The sequence below is a fragment of the Rattus norvegicus genome, chromosome 3, assembly GCF_021556685.1.
Source record: "Rattus norvegicus strain SHRSP/BbbUtx chromosome 3, alternate assembly SHRSP_T2T, whole genome shotgun sequence".
In the NCBI taxonomy this organism is placed as follows: Eukaryota; Metazoa; Chordata; class Mammalia; order Rodentia; family Muridae; genus Rattus; species Rattus norvegicus.
Window position 1 is genome coordinate 33,111,456 of NC_141536.1, and position 18,105 is coordinate 33,129,560.

The 18,105-nt window shown below is 38.3% G+C and overlaps 1 protein-coding gene across 4 annotated transcripts in view; it reads left to right on the plus strand.

Moving 5' to 3' along the window:
• The window catches only part of Epc2 (enhancer of polycomb 2), a 93,717-nt gene that overhangs the window by 38,442 nt on the left and 37,170 nt on the right, over positions 1-18,105 (plus strand).

The window sequence follows — 18,105 nt, forward strand, 5'->3', positions numbered from 1 at the left end:
TAGAAGCATGATTCTATTTGTCATAAAAGTTCAAATATATTCTTGGAGATTTTACCATTTTATGTTAACCTGAAAAAAATGCTGATTTTTGGGGGGGTCTAATTAAAATGCTGCTTTTAGTGTTTGGTCTAATTATTGAAGAAACTACCTAGGTATAGTACATTTTTTCTTTAATTTTGAAATTATATTATAACTACATCATTTCTCCCTTTGTTTTCTTCCTTCCAAACCCCCACATATGCCTCTTCTTGCTCTTTCAAATTCATGGGCTCTTTCTCCATTATTGTTGTTACATGGATATATGTATATACACATGCATATATAATTATAGATGCAACATCTCATATACTATCTTATTATATACTTAGATATCCTGTATGTATGTATATAAATGTGTATATACACTATGTGTATATACTGTATTATTATATACTATTACTTATATACATGTTTTCATACTATTGTATACATGTTTTCAGACTGACCATTTGATACTGGATAACTAGTTGGTGTTCTCGTCCATGGAGAAGACAGTTTCTCTTGCTTTCAGCATTCCCTAGTTTTCAGCATAGTAGCTTTTTTCCAGTATATGTCATGCCTAAACTATCACGATATTTTAAAAATTAAATTATTAAATCCTTTATTTCAGAAATAGAATTTTTTATTTAGAGAAAAGTGGTACAAATAGTCCCTGTACACTGTCAGCCAGTTTTAGATTCCTGTAATGATATCCTTTGTCTTAGTCTGGTACCTGTGTCTTCTGTTTCTCTTGGTAACATTATAACGTATATTTCTTATAAAGTTGAATGTCTTCAAATTTTAGGAGCATTTTTACTTTCAGAACTATTACTATCCTTCACAGATTTTTTTTTTCTTGAATAGCAAAGCAACAAAAGAATGAGAATCTGAAAGAAGAGATGAAGACTGAGAAAATAATACAGTGGAAATAAGAAAATTATCTTGACACTTCAACTTTGTGATGTTTTCAGGGCTAGCCCTTTGATAGTGGATAAGCAGTTGGTGTTCACTGAGAAGACAGTGTCTTGTGTTCTTAGTATGGCCTAGGGCTCTGTGTATGCTAGGCAAGTGCTCTACTACTGAGCCCTGGCAGCCCAGCAGCTTTCTGAAAAGGAAGGGGTAGGTGTCCTTGCTTTGCCATATTTCCAGGCTGCAAGTTCCAACTTAAAACAATTAATGTTTCCAACTTGTTCATTATCATTGCTTATAGTTCCTGTAATTCCCATTACTCTTGGCCAGTGATATTTATTATTTATTTATATATAATGAGTCTTTGGAAGTGGGTAGTTGGTTGACTAGAAAGACCAAGAATAATCCTGATTGTAGAGCTTTTGAAGAATCAATCAGTGGTTAGTTGGATTTCATTGCACAACATTGTAGAAATAGCTTTGAATTTGGCTGCAGTTCACTTTCTTTGTAGGTTAGAGATGAGAGGTATGGACACTACCTCTGGCTAAGTCTTGTAACTCTAAATCTGGGAGAGTCACTTTAAAAGTACTGGTTACTCATATTCAGAGCGATTTGATTGATGGCTCTCAGGCAGGCTCCGTTGTTGTTTCAGGACCTCGGAGAGCTCTCAACAGAGGCGCCTTACTTCTCTGTTAGCTTTCAGTAGCTACCTTTAAAAGTTATTTTAACCCTGAGGAATAGAAAATTTTACAAATTCTTGAATTTAAGTGTATTTTCCATTAGACACAATATTTCTGATGTTAGTGCACTAGAGTTGTGGTTCTCAGAATAGAGTCCTGTAGTGTCACTTGGGGGTTAGAAATACAGGCTTATAAATCTCACTCTAGACCTACTAGATTGTAAATAAATGATTGATTCCAGTATTAACAAGTTCTCCATGTGGTTTCTAGTGAATGGTGAAGTTTGAGAAACACTGACTTCAAGACTGTGTTGATTACCGTGTAAGTGGGAGGAATGTGTGCGATCTTGGGCAGATACTGTTTTATTCTACTTAACATCAGATTTGGTTATTGATACTGAATGTACAAAATTTCAGTTCTGCTTTCTAAACATATGCCTCATACGTTCATACAACTTCTTTGGCCATGTAGTCCTGGATATTTGCTTTGCTTTGAAGATAGATTTGGGCCACATAGCCTCTTGCCCAGTCTCATGTTTGGCAATTTATATTTTGTGCTTAAGCACACCCATCTCCTTATTCCTTTTGTTCTTTCTAGAATGCCTTTGCATTCACTTTCTCTGTGTTTTACAGTATTGGTATGCTGCTTGCTTCCAAGGGAGCTTGCCATATGTGTTGTTAGCTATTTTTAGATAAATTGAAGTAATAATGGCTTTAAAAGTCATAAGAAAGAACTGGAGAGTTGGATAGAAGATATACTCTGGTTAGTCTTTAAATACATGCTTCTCTTAGGAGTACTGTTACAAGCGCTCAAAGACAAGTCTTGGGGACAAGATGTACTTGTGTTTTTGTCTTACTGTGTTGCCTACAATTCGAAGAATTTTTTTAAGTAGTTTTCCATGGATAAACATTTAAGAAATAGATGGATGTGATTAATACATTTTAATGTATTTCATTAATTAATCAATATTAATTAATTAATTAATCAATATGTGCATTGGTGTTTGATCTGTCTGTGTGAAGGAGTTGGATCCACTGGAACTTGAGTTACAGACAGTTGTAAGTTGCCATATAGGTGCTGGGAATTGAACCTAGGTTCTCTGGAAGAGCAGTCACTATTTCTCTAGCCTGACTAATATGATTGTTTACTATAATTCATAGCTAAATGTTAGAAATGTCGCAACATGTGTGGAGAGGTCAGAGGAACTCTCTGTAGAGTCAGTTGTCACTTTCTAACTTTACATGGCTCTAACTCAACAGGCTTATAAGGCAAGGACCTCGATGTGCAGAGCCATCTCACCAGTCCATGATAATCTTTACTTATTGTCTTTGATTAATATAATTTGTAAGCTTAAATATTTAAAATATAAATATTATATTTAATATATAAAACAAAAGCTATCTTTTGACATATTGATGTCTTTATTCCATTTTGATGTTCCAAACACTTTCATTGCTGCAGCTAAGACTAGAAGGATGTGATTTGGCTTCTGTGTGTAATAAAATGCCAGTCATTATAAGATCCCGACCTGTGCTCAGCTCACCAGGGTTCTTAACCATTTTCTGAGCTGTAAGATACAGTCTTTCAGCTCTAAATTTTTTAACTTTGCTGTTTCAACACATAAATAAACTCATATGTCTGCCTTTATTTAACTTCCTTGTTTGTTTGTTTATTTTAAATAAGGTCTTAGCGGGAGTATTCTGACTGGGCCTAGGGATTAAACCCACATAAAAGACACTATTAGAAGAGAAGCATACAGATTATTACGGCTGCATGGGGGACCTCATAGGTAAATGAAGATCAGAAAAAGTAGGTGGATCCAGGTACTGATGTACCATGTTGAACAAAGAATAGCAATTCTGAAAAAGTAATGGGAAAAAGAAAGGCAGATAGCAGGTTTGTCTGTAGCCTTACTCTTGGCTGTCTTGCTCTCCATCTCCTGTTTGGTGAGATCTCTTCACACGAGAGCTTTGTTCGCTTTGAGGAAGCAAAGGGGAAGGTTGTCATACTCCTTTTAGATCTGCTACTTTCCAATTATCTTTATCTGAGAATAGTTTTTGGGCCCACGTGGCTTATTTTGAGGTGGAATACTCTGTGTATTCCATACATTTCTCTGTATTTCATACAGAGAAAATGGTGGTAGGAAGAAGAGAATTTTTAAAAGTTCAACTGGATTCCATGAATGAGTGAGCACAGCAATACAACTCTTATGATTGATTTTTTTTCCTTTATTATTACATGAGCGACCATTGTTAATTGCATAGTTTTTCAACATACATAGTGTTTTTCTACTAAACATGAAGAGAAGGACTTACGTCACTCTTTGAACATCTGAGCTCTAGGGGCTATTTGTTTTTAAGACTTTTTTTAAACCTCTTTCCACCACAAGTTTCCATTTCTGAAGAAAAACTATAAATCATCCTACCCAATTTACATGTACTCTTCTCTCTGTTGGGTAATAAGATCAAATACAAAACCTATTCTTGCTCTTTGTGTTTGAAAAAAGAAGGGTTTGTGTAGATGACTAGTATATTGACAAATACATAGTTATGTTTTTCTGAGTAAACATACTGAGGTGGTTTTGTGCATTCCTACCAGCAACTTTATGGAGACTGTTAGCAAACATGATGTTTCTTGCTCCCTTTTGGTGTGTCTTCTAGCTCTCTCAGTGTATGAGGTAGGTGTTCCGCAAATGTATTTCTAAGTTTTGATGATACGCTTGCTTTGTTGTAAATGAGTTTTCCCCCTCTGTATTGGCAGTGTGTTCTCCAAACACTGCTACTTGCCTGGTTTCCACAGGAGTTGTTGTTCCCCCACCCCCACCCCTGACTCCTTTGGAAGGGATGCTACTCAGTAGTATTCAATACCCAATTCATCACAGAGAAATCAAACTCAGAAGTGTCTCAGGTTAACTTATTTACTGTGAGAAATCGAAGTAAAAGGTGACTTACAGAGAAACCTAAAATAGATGGTCAAAGTAATTCAAAGGATACAATTTTTTTCCCTAACATTTCCATACAACTTTTTTTTTTTTTCTAAGCTGGGTAACCACAAGGTGTATTTGTGAAGAAAACCCTGGTAATCACAAGGTTTTCTATTCCGGTATGTTTTTACATAGAAATCGGTCATCCTTGAAAGCCTGGAAGCCCTTGCCTGTTTCATCAGTTCTCTGCAGTAGTAATAACTTCACTGCAGTTTCTGCAGCATAATAAGGAAAGACAGAGGGAGATGATGATGGGCTAGAACATGCTGGGTGCTTCTGAACGTGGATGAACAGTGTGAATGTGCTTGCTGCCTAAAGATGAATGACTATGCTGGTAAAAAGTGAGGATTCATAGGTAGATGGCCTGTATATTTATGTGTTTTATTGTTTAATGTAAACACCCATTGTAGCTAAATTGGACATACATAGTTGTTAGTGTGTATATACACATATAAATGTAAATTTTTGCCTCTGATTAGATACAGTTCTCTCATTTTATTACTTATTGATGTGAGGAATAAATGATATCTCATTTGCAAAGGGTACTACTTAAAATTGTGTCATTTAAAAATCTTTTAAACTTTTATTTTTGATTCATTTATTTTACTTTATGTGTAGGGATATTTTAACCTGCATGTCTCTATACCACATATATGCCTTTTGGATCCCCTAAAATTAGAGTTGGGATTTGTCTTTGCCAACAGAGAGGCAGAAAGGCTCCTTATTTTTACAATAGAATATTATTTCCTGCTATAGTTGAAGCTTACCATATTTATTTTAAAAACATGATTTCTGTATATGAATTATAATGGGCATCAATACTAAAATGAGCTGTAACATTATATTGTACTTTATTTACTTCACTCCTGCTAAATTAGACAATAGTCTTAGTCAACTGATGGTGTAGAATTGAATCAGAGGAGCTGTCTATATTTCTTGATTGCTTGCTCAGTAGTTGGCATTATGACAGGTGCAAATTATTTTATTCTTAGAAAATTTAATGAGATACTTAAGTTTATTGGTATTGTTTTGTAGCTCTTAATTTTTTGTCTAGCTCTATAACTGTCATTTCAAGAATGTTACATAAACAGAATGTACACTGTGTAACTTGTACAATTGACATTTTTCAAACTCAGCATAATTGCAATTTTTCATATTGTTGTATATATCAGTAATTTGGTCTTATGCATTGTTGTACACATTACTGCTTCACCACTGGAAGACAATTTTGGCTATTGCAAATAAATTTGCAATGAACATTTGTGTTGACTTTAAAATTTTTTAATTATTTTAAGAATTATTATTCAGGGGGTTGGGGATTTAGCTCAGTGGTAGAGCGCTTGCCTAGCAAGTGCAAGGCCCTGGGTTCGGTCCCCAGCTCTGAAAAAAGGAAAAGAAAAGAAAAGAAAAGAAAAGAAAAGAAAAAAGAATTATTATTCAGCGGGAATAACTGTCAGAACCCAAATGAGGAGGCCAGAAGACAACTTTTTGGGTCAGTTTTCTTTTTTACTTTTACATGGGCTCTAGGAGTTATCTCAGACTGTCAGGCTTGTACAAGAGGCACTTTTACCAAATGAGTCATGCTGCTTTTACATGAAGGTGTTTTACCTCAACTTGTCTTTGATGCGGCTAGTGTTTTAGTCCAGTTTTCTGAAGTAAGCCTTTATAAATTAACTTTCAGGCTGATATTTGAGCAGAAAGTGGTCCTATATCTACCCTGAGAGAAGAAATCTTATCTCTATAAAGATTTTCAATCAGTCATGTTTTCTTTTTTTTTTTTATTAACTTGAGTATTTCTTATATACATTTCGAGTGTTATTCCCTTTCCCGGTATCCGGGCAAACATCCCCCTCCTCCCTCCCCTTCCTTATGGGTGTTCCCCTCCCAACCCTCCCCCCATTGCCGCCCTCCCCCCATAGACTAGTTCACTGGGGGTTCAGTCTTAGCAGGACCCAGGGCTTCCCCTTCCACTGGTGCTCTTACTAGGATATTCATTGCTACCTATGGGGTCAGAGTCCAGGGTCAGTCCATGTATAGTCTTTAGGTAGTGGCTTAGTCCCTGGAAGCTCTGGTTGCTTGGCATTGTTGTACTTTTGGGGTCTCGAGCCCCTTCAAGCTCTTCCAGTTCTTTCTCTGATTCCTTCAATAGGGGACCTATTCTCAGTTCAGTGGTTTGCTGCTGGCATTCGCCTCTGTATTTGCTGTATTCTGGCTGTGTCTCTCAGGAGCGATCTACATCCGGCTCCTGTCGGTCTGCACTTCTTTGCTTCATCCATCTTGTCTAATTGGGTGGCTGTATATGTATGGGCCAAATGTGGGACAGGCTCTGAATGGGTGTTCCTTCAGTCTCTGTTTTAATCTTTGCCTCTCCCTTCCCTGCCAAGGGTATTCTTTTTCCTCATTTAAAGAAGGAGTGAAGCATTCACATTTTGATCATCCGTCTTGAGTTTCATTTGCTCTAGGCATCTAGGGTAATTCAAGCATTTGGGCTAATAGCCACTTATCAATGAGTGCATACCATGTATGTCTTTCTGTGATTGGGTTAGCTCACTCAGGATGATATTTTCCAGTTCCAACCATTTGCCTACGAATTTCATAAACTCGTTGTTTTTGATAGCTGAGTAATATTCCATTGTGTAGATGTACCACATTTTCTGTATCCATTCCTCTGTTGAAGGGCATCTGGGTTCTTTCCATTTTCTGGCTATTATAAATAAGGCTGCGATGAACATAGTGGAGCACGTGTCTCTTTTATATGTTGAGGCATCTTTTGGGTATATGCCCAAGAGAGGTATAGCTGGATCCTCAGGCAGTTCAATGTCCAATTTTCTGAGGAACCTCCAGACTGATTTCCAGAATGGTTTTACCAGTCTGCAATCCCACCAACAATGGAGGAGTGTTCCTCTTCCTCCACATCCTCGCCAGCATCTGTTGTCCCCTGAGTTTTTGATCTTAGCCATTCTCACTGGTGTGAGGTGAAATCTCAGGGTTGTTTTGATTTGCATTTCCCTTATGACTAAAGATGTTGAACATTTCTTTAGGTGTTTCTCAGCCATTCGGCATTCCTCAGCTGTGAATTCTTTGTTTAGCTCTGAACCCCATTTTTTAATAGGGTTATTTGTTTCCCTGCGGTCTAACTTCTTGAGTTCTTTGTATATTTTGGATATAAGGCCTCTATCTGTTGTAGGATTGGTAAAGATCTTTTCCCAATCTGTTGGTTGCCGTTTTGTCCTAACCACAGTGTCCTTTGCCTTACAGAAGCTTTGCAGTTTTATGAGATCCCATTTGTCGATTCTTGATCTTAGAGCATAAGCCATTGGTGTTTTGTTCAGGAAATATTTTCCAGTGCCCATGTGTTCCAGATGCTTCCCTAGTTTTTCTTCTATTAGTTTGAGTGTGTCTGGTTTGATGTGGAGGTCCTTGATCCACTTGGACTTAAGCTTTGTACAGGGTGATAAGCATGGATCGATCTGCATTCTTCTACATGTTGCCCTCCAGTTGAACCAGCACCATTTGCTGAAAATGCTATCTTTTTTCCATTGGATGGTTTAGGCTCCTTTGTCAAAAATCAAGTGACCATAGGTGTGTGGGTTCATTTCTGGGTCTTCAATTCTATTCCATTGGTCTATCTGTCTGTCTCTGTACCAATACCATGCAGTTTTTATCACTATTGCTCTGTAATACTGCTTGAGTTCAGGGATAGTGATTCCCCCTGAAGTCCTTTTATTGTTGAGGATAGCTTTAGCTATCCTGGGTTTTTTGTTATTCCAGATGAATTTGCAAATTGTTCTGTCTAACTCTTTGAAGAACTGGATTGGTATTTTGATGGGGATTGCATTGAATCTGTAGATTGCTTTTGGTAAAATGGCCATTTTTACTATATTAATCCTGCCAATCCATGAGCATGGGAGATCTTTCCATCTTCTGAGGTCTTCTTCAATTTCTTTCCTCAGTGTCTTGAAGTTCTTATTGTACAGATCTTTTACTTGCTTGGTTAAAGTCACACCGAGGTACTTTATATTATTTGGGTCTATTATGAAGGGTGTCGTTTCCCTAATTTCTTTCTCGGCTTGTTTCTCTTTTGTATAGAGGAAGGCAACTGATTTATTTGAGTTAATTTTATACCCAGCCACTTTGCTGAAGTTCTTTATCAGCTTTAGTAGTTCTCTGGTGGAATTTTTGGGATCACTTAAATATACTATCATGTCATCTGCAAATAGTGATATTTTGAACTCTTCTTTTCCGATCTGTATCCCTTTGATCTCCTTTTGTTGTCTGATTGCTCTGGCTAGAACTTCAAGAACTATATTGAATAAGTAGGGAGAGAGTGGGCAGCCTTGTCTAGTCCCTGATTTTAGTGGGATTGCTTCAAGTTTCTCTCCATTTAGTTTAATGTTAGCAACTGGTTTGCTGTATATGGCTTTTACTATGTTTAGGTATGGGCCTTGAATTCCTATTCTTTCCAGGACTTTTATCATGAAGGGGTGTTGAATTTTGTCAAATGCTTTCTCAGCATCTAATGAAATGATCATGTGGTTCTGTTCTTTCAGTTTGTTTATATAATGGATCACGTTGATGGTTTTCCGTATATTAAACCATCCCTGCATGCCTGGGATGAAGCCTACTTGGTCATGGTGGATGATTGTTTTGATGTGCTCTTGGATTCGGTTTGCCAGAATTTTATTGAGTATTTTTGCGTCGAATTTCATAAGGGAAATTGGTCTGAAGTTCTCTTTCTTTGTTGTGTCTTTGTGTGGTTTAGGTATAAGAGTAATTGTGGCTTCGTAGAAGGAATTCGGTAGGGCTCCATCTGTTTCAATTTTGTGGAATAGTTTGGATAATATTGGTATGAGGTCTTCTATGAAGGTTTGATAGAATTCTGCACTAAACCCGTCTGGACCTGGGCTCTTTTTGGTTGGGAGACCTTTAATGACTGCTTCTATTTCCTTAGGAGTTATGGGGTTGTTTAACTGGTTTATCTGTTCCTGGTTTAACTTCGATACCTGGTATCTGTCTAGGAAATTGTCCATTTCCTGAAGATTTTCAAATTTTGTTGAATATAGGTTTTTATAGTAAGATCTGATGATTTTTTGAATTTCCTCCGAATCTGTAGTTATGTCTCCCTTTTCATTTCTGATTTTGTTAATTTGGACGCACTCTCTGTGTCCTCTCGTTAATCTGGCTAAGGGTTTATCTATCTTGTTGATTTTCTCAAAGAACCAACTTTTGGTTCTGTTGATTCTTTCTATGGTCCTTTTTGTTTCTACTTGGTTGATTTCAGCTCTGAGTTTGATTATTTCCTGCCTTCTACTCCTCCTGGGTGTATTTGCTTCTTTTTGTTCTAGAGCTTTTAGGTGTGCTGTCAAGCTGCTGACATATGCTCTTTCCTGTTTCTTTCTGCAGGCACTCAGCGCTATGAGTTTTCCTCTTAGCACAGCTTTCATTGTGTCCCATAAGTTTGAGTATGTTGTATCTTCATTTTCATTAAATTCTAAAAAGTTTTTAATTTCTTTCTTTATTTCTTCCTTGACCAGGTTATCATTGAGTAGAGCATTGTTCAATTTCCACGTATATGTGGGCATTCTTCCCTTATTGTTATTGAAGACCAGTTTTAGGCCGTGGTGGTCCGATAGCACGCATGGGATTATTTCTATCTTTCTGTACCTGTTGAGGCCCGTTTTTTGACCAATTATATGGTCAATTTTGGAGAAAGTACCATGAGGAGCTGAGAAGAAGGTATATCCTTTTGCTTTAGGATAGAATGTTTTATAAATATCCGTTAAGTCCATTTGGCTCATGACTTCTCTTAGTCTGTCGACATCACTGTTTAATTTCTGTTTCCATGATCTGTCCATTGATGAGAGTGGGGTGTTGAAATCTCCCACTATTATTGTGTGAGGTGCAATGTGTGTTTTGAGCTTTAGTAAGGTTTCTTTTACGTATGTAGGTGCCCTTGTATTTGGGGCATAGATATTTAGGATTGAGAGTTCATCTTGGTTGATTTTTCCTTTGATGAATATGAAGTGTCCTTCCTTATCTTTTTTGATGACTTTTAATTGAAAATTGATTTTATTTGATATTAGAATGGCTACTCCAGCTTGCTTCTTCTGACCATTTGCTTGGAAAGTTGTTTTCCAGCCTTTCACTCTGAGGTAGTGTCTGTCTTTGTCTCTGAGGTGTGTTTCCTGTAGGCAGCAGAATGTAGGGTCCTCGTTGCGTATCCAGTTTGTTAATCTATGTCTTTTTATTGGGGAGTTGAGGCCATTGATATTGAGAGATATTAAGGAATAGTGATTATTGCTTCCCGTTATATTCATATTTGGATGTGAGGTTATGTTTGTGTGCTTTCATTCTCTTTGTTTTGTTGCCAAGACGATTAGTTTCTTGCTTCTTCTAGGGTATAGCTTGCCTCCTTATGTTGGGCTTTACCATTTATTATCCTTTGTAGTGCTGTATTTGTAGAAAGATATTGTGTAAATTTGGTTTTGTCATGGAATATCTTGGTTTCTCCATCAATGTTAATTGAGAGTTTTGCTGGATACAGTAACCTGGGCTGGCATTTGTGTTCTCTTAGGGTCTGTATAACATCAGTCCAGGATCTTCTGGCCTTCATAGTTTCTGGCGAGAAGTCTGGTGTGATTCTGATAGGTCTCCCTTTATATGTTACTTGACCTTTTTCCCTTACTGCTTTTAATATTCTTTCTTTATTTTGTGCATTTGGTGTTTTGACAATTATGTGACGGGAGGTGTTTCTTTTCTGGTCCAATCTATTTGGAGTTCTGTAGGCTTCTTGTATGTCTATGGGTATCTCTTTTTTTAGGTTAGGGAAGTTTTCTTCTATGATTTTGTTGAAGATATTTACTGGTCCTTTGAGCTGGGAGTCTTCACTCTCTTCTATACCTATTATCCTTAGGTTTGATCTTCTCATTGAGTCCTGGATTTCCTGTATGTTTTGGACCAGTAGCTTTTTCCGCTTTACATTATCTTTGACAGTTGAGTCAATGATTTCTATGGAATCTTCTGCTCCTGAGATTCTCTCTTCCATCTCTTGTATTCTGTTGGTGAAGCTTGTATCTACAGCTCCTTGTCTCTTCTTTTGGTTTTCTATATCCAGGGTTGTTTCCATGTGTTCTTTCTTGATTGCTTCTATTTCCATTTTTAATTCCTTCAACTGTTTGATTGTGTTTTCCTGGAATTCTTTCGGGGATTTTTGTGTCTCCTCTCTATGGGCTTCTACTTGTTCATTTATGTTTTCCTCGAATTCTTTCAGGGATTTTTGTGTCTCCTCTCTATGGGCTTCTACTTGTTTATTTATGTTTTCCTGCAATTCTTTCAGGGATTTTTGCGATTCCTCTCTGTAGGCTTCTACTTGTTTATTAATGTTTTCCTGTGTTTCCCTAAGTGTGTTCATGTCTTTCTTGAAGTCCTCCAGTATCATGATCAAATATGATTTTGAAACTAGATCTTGCTTTTCTGGTGTGTTTGGATATTCCATGTTTGTTTTGCTGGGAGAATTGGGCTCCGATGATGGCATGTAGTCTTGGTTTCTGTTGCTTGGGTTCCTGCGCTTGCCTCTCGCCATCAGATTATCTCTAGTGTTACTTTGTTCTGCTATTTCTGACAGTGGCTAGACTGTCCTATAACCCTGTGTGTCAGGAGTGCTGTAGACCTGTTTTCCTCTCTTTCAGTCAGTTATGGGGACAGTGTGTTCTGCTTTCGGGCGTGTAGTTTTTCCTCTCTACAGGTCTTCAGCTGTTCCTGTGGGCCTGTGTCTTGAGTTCACCAGGCAGCTTTCTTGCAGCAGAAAATTTGGTCTTACCTGTGGTCCCGAGGCTCAGGTTCGCTCGTGGGGTGCTGCCCAGGGGCTCTCTGCAGCGGCAGCAACCAGGAAGACCTGTGCCGCCCCTTCTGGGAGCTTCAGTGCACCAGGGTTCCAGATGGTCTTTGGCTTTTTCCTCTGGCGTCCGAGATGTGTGTGCAGGGAGCAGTCTCTTCTGGTTTCCCAGGCTTGTCTGCCTCTCTGAAGGTTTAGCTCTCCCTCCCAGGGGATTTGGGTGCAGAGAACTGTTTATTCGGTCTGTTTCTTTCAGGTTCTGGCGGCGTCTCAGGCAGGGGTCCTGCCGCTCCTGGGCCCTCCCCCACGGTAGCCCAGAGGCCTTATACAGTTTCCTCTTGGGCCAGGGATGTGGGCAGGGGTGAGCAGTGTTGGTGGTCTCTTCAGCTCTGCAGCCTCAGGAGTGCCCACCTGACCAGGCGGTTGGGTCTCTCTCTCACCGGGTCTGGGAGCAGAGAGCTGCTGCGGGCTGGGATCCGCGGGTGTTGGACTTCCGGTAAACACAGAACGTGCCCGGTCCTAGAGAAATTCTGCTTCCGTGTGTCCCAAGCTCACCAGGCAGCTTTCTTGCAGCAGAAAATTTGGTCTTACCTGTGGTCCCGAGGCTCAGGTTCGCTCGTGGGGTGCTGCCCAGGGGCTCTCTGCAGCGGCCCAGTCATGTTTTCAAATTCACATTCATCCCTTTTGAAGGAAATGTGATTTTTTTTTTTTTTTTTTTTTTTTTTAGCTAATTCCTAGTTACAAAGGAGGAAGGGGACTTCCTGAATTGTACTGTGTATTTCAGTGTTCTCTGACCTGCTAATTCTAAAACATTTATTATTTTCACTTCATTCTCATCCGCTCTACTGACTTGTCATTTGCTTTTGTGAGCATGGAATTTTAAGACAAGCCTCATGATCACCTGCCTTGTTTAATTTATGTTCATGTTTTTGTTGGAAGAAATCTGTCCTATATACTTTAAACTCTGGCTGTTTGAGTGAGTAGCATATCTGTGGTACAGTTCTCTGTGGAAGTGTGTCACATATAACAGAAGGGTCCAGGGCAAGGTAGACATTATAAATATAAGGATGGTTTGTGTAAAGAGTTCTGAATTCACAAATAAGTAGACACCTGATCAGTATGGTCTTTGTTCTTTGGAAAGTCTTGATTTTTAAGCACTCTGATAAGCATGTTCAGTATGTTAGAGAATACTTTTTGCTGCTGCACTCTTGTGACTGGGTGAAGGTTATATTATAGATCAAAAGACCATGAGATGGAAACTAAACTTTAGAAATAGAATGTTTTGGTGTCAAACAAAAGGGAGTAGCAGAAAATATTGACTGCTTAAAAATACTATAATGAACAAAGTACCATTCCTTTCCCTTTTCTACTTAAAAACAGATAAACAGACATAGCTTTAATTAGTACTATTAGAAGGTAAGAAAAAATATGTGTCTTAAAGGACTTTTTTTTTCTTAAAAGACTTTATAATTGAGATCTGCATTAGACACCCATATCACAGTACTTGTTACTGGATCAGTGGTATCAGGTCTTATAAGAGTTACCTTGGGAAAGAAGGAGGGAAGAAGGGAAGGAAAGAAGGAAACAGGGAAGGAGGCAGTACACCCAATTAAGTTTTCCTAGCTCCACAGTGCTTACCATTCAGTGGAGGCCAAAGAGGGATGGAGGGAGGGAGGATGGCTTAGTTTGAGTTTTATTGATGTAAAGAGACACTGTGACCGACTTATAAAGGAAACTATTTAATTGGGGCTGGTTTACAGTTTCAGAGGTTTAGTCCATTATCATCTTGGTGGGAAACATGGCAGCTTGCAGGTAGAAATGTTGCTAAAGGAACCGAGAGTTCTATATCTTGATCTGAAGGCAGCCAGGAGGAGACTGGACTCCATACTGGCCAGACTTGAGTATATATGAGACCTCAAAGCTCTGCTTCCACAGTGACACAACACACTTAGACTAACAAGGCCACACATCCTCCAATAAGGCCAAACCTCCTAATAGTGTCACTTCCCATGGACCAAATATATTCAAACCATTACAGAAGACATGAGAGAATAAATGTACCCTCATTTAAAATCTTCGTACCCTCATTTAAATTCTCCTAGATTCATGTGTCAGAAGGAAACTGAGGCATGTAGAAACTAAGCTACGGGGGCTGGAGAGATGGCTCGGTGGTTAAGAGCACTGATTGCTCTTCCAGAGGTCCTGAGTTCAAATCCCAGCAACCACATGGTGGCTCACAACCATCTGTAATGCGATCTGATGCCCTCTTCTGGTGTGTCTGAAGACAGCTACAGTGTACATATATATTATAAATAAATAAACCTAAAAAAAAAAAGTCGAGAGGCATCCTCAACTTTAAAAAAAAAAAAAAAAAAAGAAACTAAGCTACTACTACCATTCCTGGGAGATTGGAGAGAAAAGAGAGGAAGAGAATAAGTGTTTCACTGTATCATACAATGTGTAATGAGCATGATACAATATAGTAGTTCACAGTCATATTGATGATGATACTTTGAAGTGATGACAGCAACTGCCTGTCCTTGTTATGTGCCCTACTGAATTAGATTCCACTCGTTTTATACCATGCTTAGTTAGCCGCTTCAGTCTGAAGCCATCTCACCATATTTCAGCTATTGGATATCTGTTCTTCCTGGTTTTGTGTGGTTCTCATTCCATTAGGCTGCTGAGTTTATTAGAGACTTGGATATGAACATGGTATAATGCTAAAATAACTTGGAAAGACATTCCTAGCTAAACTATGCATATATTCCCTAAGCTAACACCAGTCAGCCTGTAAATCCGTCATATAGCCTGTCAAGATATCTTCATTTCTTTCCCATACAGAAGCTGCTGTTCTTACAGGAAGTAACCACACTTTCTTGGTGGACACTGCAGGGAATTTTCCGCTTTCTTTCCCACTTTGGTTTCCCTTCTCAGTGTGATTATTCACACCTTTAAATCCTCTCGTGTTTCCTCTTTTTTCATTGCTGATAGTCTTTTACCACAAGAAATCTACACACAGGGAAAGAGACATACACCCTTATTCGTTTGTCAGCGCCTTTTTAAATTTTCACTTTCTGAATTATGATATAGTTACATTTCTGCCCTTTTCTCACTCCAAGCCCTTTCCTATTTCCTTCCTACTCTTCAAATTCACTGTGTTATTACCATCATGTATGCTTATGCATATACACGGGTATCCCCAAATAAAACCTATTCTGTCCATGTTATGGTACTTTATATGTTTTCAGGGCTGACTGTCTGGCACCTGGCAACTACTTGGTGTGTTCCTTCCTGGGGTTGACTGTTCTCCTGCTCCCAGCATTCCATAGTTGACTGTAGGGTTAAGGCCTCATGGGCTTTTCCCCATCTGCTTTGGTAGGCTATTGTTGTCAGTGTTGAGCTTGTGTTTGGGCAATCACGTTGATGTGACTTTATGGATATAGTTTCTGACATTCCTAGGAGACAAAATTTCACAGCAAACTCCCTGATCTTCTGACTCCTACAATATTTCTGCCCCCTCTTCCTTAATGTTCTCTGAGCCTTAGGTACCGGAATATTTTGTAGATGACACCTTATTTCTTTCTGTCAGTCTGTTACATCAGGACATTTCCAACCCTTCTGTCTCTCCTCTCCACCTCTTATTTATAAGGGTGCTCTCCCTTTTTTTGTGGGGAGAGGGGGGCTGACTGGCCTGCAACACTAACCCATTATTTTTATCATTTGTTATGTAGCAAGAATAATTAATTGCATTTCATATACTGAGGTATCAGTAAATTAAAAATATTCTGCTTACAGCTTAAAAGTATCTTTTTATACTGTATTTAACAACTACTGGTTTAGCCAACAGCATTTAGTTAGTACTCATTTTACCCCAAGTTCTATGCTGAGGTATCTAACTATGAGGAAAGCGGTGACAGCTTTTACAAGAGAATCTGCCTTTTTGTCTGATAACATAAAGAACCCAAGTATGCAGTAAACAGAATGCTGAAACACATGTACCTGGTTTGCAAACAGCAAGAAAGAAAATCTAAATCTCTAAGAATTCTTGTACAGTTTTCAAATAAGGTAAAGGAGGGCTGGTGTAAGCCAGTCTCTACCCTGATTCTGATTTAGCACACTGTCAGATCTCCTGTTAATTCTCACCACTAATCTTTCCAAACTATTTCCCAGCTCTTTGTCCTTTGCCCTGCCTCATAGGCAGGTGCTGGCTTTTGTCAGAGTAGAGTGAGTAGAGCCTGGAGCAGATAGGAGGTGGAGGAGCAGCTGGTGACTGGGTAGGCAGGAAGGTGTGCGCAGATGCTCATGCACATTTACAGATAGCTCTGCCCCTGGACCTTGGGAATTTCTGTTTACTGTGCACAGTTACACTGAGTTACTGCTGCTTAGCGCTTAGGCAAGTCTTTCTTCAAAGCAGTGTGACCTGTATCACCTACCTGGTTAACTGTTGTTAGGTGTTTCATTGTGTGCAGCTGCAAAATTGTCTTTGTGGAAGAGTAGCATTTAGTAATCTGTATCTTTATGTGTATAGGATCTGTAACATCTCTCATTGAGTTTGGTATGAAGTGGATTGGCTTTTTGAAAGCATGCCTGTAAATAAATGGTAATCATGTAATTATATAATTAATAATATAAAACAGATAAAAGTTACATTTTTAAAAATTTGAGTAGTGTACTTTTAAAGCATAAGTACAGAGTAGTATGTTGAAAATTACTACCAATAGCTAGAACCTCCTGACTTACTAGCTTATTTTGTAGAATATAAAACCAATTAAATACATTTTCAGAATGTGAGACTCATTGGGACATAATTTATCTACTACATAGAGACACTGAGACACTCATTTTTAGTAGGTACACAGCATATTGGCCATTGCCTGGCCCATAGTAAGTGCTATAAAAGTTTATAAGTCTTGGCTAAAATTTCTTATTATTCTTATTGTTATTGGTGGTAAAATACTTTAAAAAATCAGAGTTCCAATCTTATCTGAGTGATTTCTTTTTTAAGTTTATTAGCACACACCTTTGTTTCTATTGTCACTTTTAGGAATTACTCTTTCGAATGATGTGCTAAGTCTGTGACTGTTGCAGATGTGGAGGATAAATATATCTGGGTCTACCTTCCTATGCAGGCATGCTGGGGATTGGGCTTTCTTACTGCTTTGTTCTAAAATCTCTCCAATTATTTTCAGTTCATATTTGTGCATGTTAATCTTTTGAGTAAAGACAAGGATATTTTTAAATGTCAAACAATATATACCAGGGGGGAAATTAGAATTTTCTTTCTGTTCTTGAACTCCTATCTTGATAGCCCTCTTGACCAGAAGTAGATAATTATCAGCAATTTCTATTTTTCTCCAGAAATATTCTGCACTTATAGATGTATGTATATGCACCCATGTCCTTTCTGTACCTTGCCCCCTGCCTCCTGTTCTTCCACTTTGGCTCCCATTAGTATCCTCCCTGGCTTCGGTTAGCGTGCTGAGCATGTGCACACTGCCGGTTCTCTTTTCCTCTGTAGACTGTTTATTCTGCATTTTTCCTTCTCAAGGTGTCACATTTAATACTTTTATTTTTCTATGTAAATTTATGTTATTGGAATTAACAAGTTTGAAAGTATATTTTGATTGATAAATATCAGTTTATAATTTCTTCCTCACAGCCCAAAATAGTTTAATATC